The sequence below is a fragment of the Ailuropoda melanoleuca genome, unplaced genomic scaffold (genome assembly GCF_002007445.2).
Source record: "Ailuropoda melanoleuca isolate Jingjing unplaced genomic scaffold, ASM200744v2 unplaced-scaffold2546, whole genome shotgun sequence".
NCBI lineage: Eukaryota > Metazoa > Chordata > Mammalia > Carnivora > Ursidae > Ailuropoda > Ailuropoda melanoleuca.
The window spans coordinates 1-4,064 of record NW_023195459.1 but is presented as its reverse complement, the minus strand read 5'-3'; the positions used below and the strand labels follow the sequence as shown (position 1 = coordinate 4,064).

Here is a 4,064-nt window from a genome sequence, read left to right as displayed (position 1 = left end):
CCATCCATCCATCCAACAAATGTTTCTTTGGTGACCACTGTGTGTTAACAAGACCTTCAAGTATTTCATTGATTTGCTTTAACTCTTATAGGTTGGCTCCCCTTCCCTGGTCCCAGCTACCAGAGCCCCACCACCCACACCCAGGGTGAGTCTGACAATTCTGTCCCACAACTGTGTGGAGCCAGTGATAGGGTCACCCATACAGGGAGATGTGAAGCCACATTTTCACCAGCAGAAGAGCTGCGTGTCCATCCCATTCCTGGGTGTTAATTGGGACTGTGTAGTTTTGTGTGTTTTGCTCCTCTTACAGAGTGTGGGTTGCTGCCATCTCAGAAGAGCTGTGCAGCAGCGGTCGGCAATCAGCAGGGCCAGAGGAGTCGCAGAGAGGGAGCATCTTGTCTCGGCCACATTAGGCTGCTGGAGGAAGACCCTGGCTCCTTGTCCCTGACCTTGGGGTCCTGGGGTGGGGCCAGCATGTCAAAGCCTTAGCAACAGGCAGGGGAGGTTCATTCCCTTGTGGAGCCCGGGGCCCATGAACCTGGCCCTTCTGTGCATGACTGGGAGAAAGCCTTAGGGATGGGGAGTCACTTTTGATTCAAAGGCACAACTTCACTTATTCATTTATTTGTAAGTCCTTCATCGAGCGGCGCTTGCATGCCAGGAACCATGCCCAGGGCTTGTACAGGGGACATGGGTCCTCAGGAGGTGGCCCACATGCAGGGTGTTTGCATTCCAGATGAGGCCACGGGACACACATCGCTGTATGCTGACTGAGCCAGGACCAGAGCAGGCTGTCCTGAAACAGGAGGTTCAGAGGTGGGAGAGGAGGGCTGGCTGGTCAGGAGAGCCGGGGACGCTTCGTGGGAAGTGGGACATAGACGGGAGAGAGAGTTTGGGCTGCTGTTTAGCAAACGTTCGTAGTCTCTCTCCTGCTGTGGGCAGAGAAAGAAAAGTATTTTCCTCTCCCCATGGATGCTGAGGTGGACCAAGTGGCCTCTACCGGGCGGTGGGATGACAGTGGAGAAGCCATGCTTGGGTCCTGTGCCCTTGATAGCCATGAGCCCAGGCTTTGGGTAAATACGCGGGGAGCAGACCTGGGCCCAGCCCACGGCCCGGAGTCAAGCTCAAGCAAGACACAGCCTGAGACGGGCTGCCCTGCCGAGCTCATCTGTAACCGGCGGAAAGGAGATCCGTCTGCAGACATGTCGCAGTGAGGGCAAATTCTTCCGTAAGCCGCTGATTTCGGGGGTGGTTTGTTATGCAGCTTGATGTGGGCAGTAGCTGACGGGTGCACTGGCTCTAGAAAGGGCTGGGTTTTGGGGAAGTGAGGTTGGGTGAGGGATGAGGCTGTCCTAAGTGTTGGGGAGGAGAGGCCTCTGCGGGGTGCACAAGTAAGAAGACAGAACTCTGAGTGTGGTTGGCAGGGAGGCTGGAGAGGGTTTGAGGTGGTGGGAAGGGGAGTTGGAAAAGCACTTTAGAAGCAGGCTGTACAGACTGGTGGTGGTCTCAGAGAAGATCCCCTACCCCAGGGCACAGTCCTTCTCCCCTTTATCATGACCTCTGTATCCAAGCTTGCTCCTGAATTGCCATAGAACTTGGGGAAAAGGTATTTCCTCTGGATGATTACAGGTGCCCACCGCTCCCCACCAGAACATCTGGACGCGTCAGTGAGGGGCTCGATCCCCAGAGGGGTATTCTGAGCAGGTCCAGGCTCTGGCCTTTAACTTGTTCCTGGGGCCTCGGCCCTCCGCTCCCCTACAGGGGCCCCATCCAAATGGTCTCTTAGGACCCTCCCTCCCAGATGCTGCAGCCAAAGAGTGGTGAACACAGATGCAGGTGCCAGGATCAATGGGTTGCCTGGAGGGAAGCAGGATGGGCTTGGAAGTCTGGATGGGTAGCCTGGAACCCGTGGTGGTCTGGAGAAGAGCCACGGATGCAGCTGGTACATGGCCCCATGCTCATGGTACAGCTCAGAGGGCGGCTTGAGGGCAGGGGGCCGGGGAGGAGGGGAGGACAGGGGGCCGAGGAGGGCAGGGGGCCCGGAGGAGGGTAGGACAAGGGGCCGAGGAGGGCAGGGGGCCGGGGAGGAGGGGAGGGCAGGGGATCCGGCAGGAGGAGAGGATCGATCCAACCTGAGCACCATGAATCCAATGAAAGTGACAACCAACACAGTAAAAAGTTTCCAAATATAAACAGCACACATCCCCATCATGTGAATTAGGGCTCATTAGCGGTGAACAACCCCGGGAAGCCTGAGGAGGCGGCCTGGGTGGAGGACGTCTCCCGGAACCTTCTGTCTGCCCCTGGCCGCTCAAGCCTGCTCCCATCTGCTGGGACCCCGGGGCCGCCCNGGGACCCCAGGGCCGCCTGGCCCGCACACATGCCCCGCACCCCCCTCTCACGGGGCCGTACTGCTCTGGCGGCTTGGTGTCTGTGGGCGCGGGGGTCTAAGGCGCGAGGCGCCGCACAGCATGAAATCCACGCACGGTCTGCAGCGCGGCGGTGATGGATTGAGGAGCCGCGAGCTGCTGGCGGCCGCCAGTCCTGGGTCACAGCGGGCGGGTAACCCGAGCCCCTCGCCACACTCGCATCACCAGGTGAGGCAGGATCCATTCGCGGGGGAAAGAGGATGTAGTTCCTTTCTGCCCTGCCCAATTCGGTAGTAGCNGTAGTAGGCACAAGATCAACTCCGCTTAGAGCAAAACCAAACAAGACATCAGTGTGGGCCCGACGCGCTGCCTTTTAATTCTTGTTACCATTATTTGCGCCGCTAAACTTTTGATGATCCGAAGCGCCTTCCCAAAGGTTTTGGGCAGCCCGGAAGCTGCTGATAATTGCCATCCCGGGATGGGTCCCCCAGGAGGTGTGACCAGAGGGCCCAGGCGGAGCTCGGTTGTGTCTGGTCTCAGGACAAGGAGAGAATTTTGCCAAGCTCTGGTTTTCAAGCCCATCGGGTGGGAGGATGGGGAGGAGGAGGGAGAGAGGACCAGCCAGAAGGGTCCCTGCTGAAGAGGGTGCTGCTGATGCCCGGCCAGATCCGCCAGCTTGCAGTGGCCCCCTCTCTGGAGCACCGCCCCCCAACTGACCAGCCGGCAACAGGCAGTGTAAAGGCCTGGCCTTAGGCTGAGGTCCCCTCCCGCCACTCCCGGGCCCCAAGTGTGCCCTCCCTCTGCCTTTTCTGGGGGCCCTCACGGGAGTCGCCCACCAGGAATCCCCAGGTCGGGCGCTCCTTCTAGGGCACCCACTGAAGACACCTGCAGGGATCTCAATTAGACATCCTGTAATTGTGAAAATTTCCAAGATGCACGCAGATGTCAGCCCCCCAACAGTAATGGGTGGGCCATTTCTAAGGGCGAGGGGTAATGGCCACAGTGGCTGTCCTGCACGTTCCAGCTCATGCTGGGGGGTTCGCACTCTCCACCCCCTTTCACCTCTCACCTGCCAGCCACCTTCCCTTTCCTGCTGCCTCCCCTGTGGACCTCAGGACCTCTCTTGCATCCAGCTCCTCAAAGAGACAGCTTACCCAGCTCCCACAGTCGTGGTGTGGAGTCAAATCCACATAAAAAGTCCCCCTGCGAGAGTGTATGTACAGGTGTGTGTGCGTGTGTGTGTGGGTTGGCGCATGTAGACGCATGTGCACACGTGTATGCACACACGTCTGTGTAAATGTACATCAAGTATATATGTGCACACGCGTGTACACACTTGCATGTTACAAGCGTGTGCGCACTTCCGTGTGTATGTCTACGTGCATGTGCAGGCATCCGGACGNACGTGCATGTGCACGCATCCGGACATGCCCGTGTGTTTTATATGTTTGTGTGCACAGGTGTATCTGCATGTGCATATCTGTGTGCACGTGCAGACTTGTGTGCATGTGTGTATGTGCACACGTACAACCGTCCGTGTGTGTGCACGTGTGTCACACACATGTATGTGTATATGCATGTGTGTGTACTTGTACATGCATGTGCACATCTCTGTATGTGCATATGTGTGTGCACCCATGGGGGTGTGTACAGCTCTGTGTATATGCACGTGCCCATCTGCGTGTGAGCGTGCAT

The 4,064-nt window shown here is 57.8% G+C and overlaps 1 long non-coding RNA gene across 1 annotated transcript; it reads left to right on the top strand.

Moving 5' to 3' along the window:
- Positions 1-6: 6 nt before the first annotated feature.
- LOC117798117 lies at positions 7-3,765 on the top strand. The gene is made up of 3 exons (XR_004622827.1): positions 7-1,963; positions 2,496-2,597; positions 3,446-3,765. It is a non-coding gene; the product is annotated as an uncharacterized LOC117798117 (long non-coding RNA).
- The last annotated feature ends 299 nt before the right edge of the window (positions 3,766-4,064 follow it).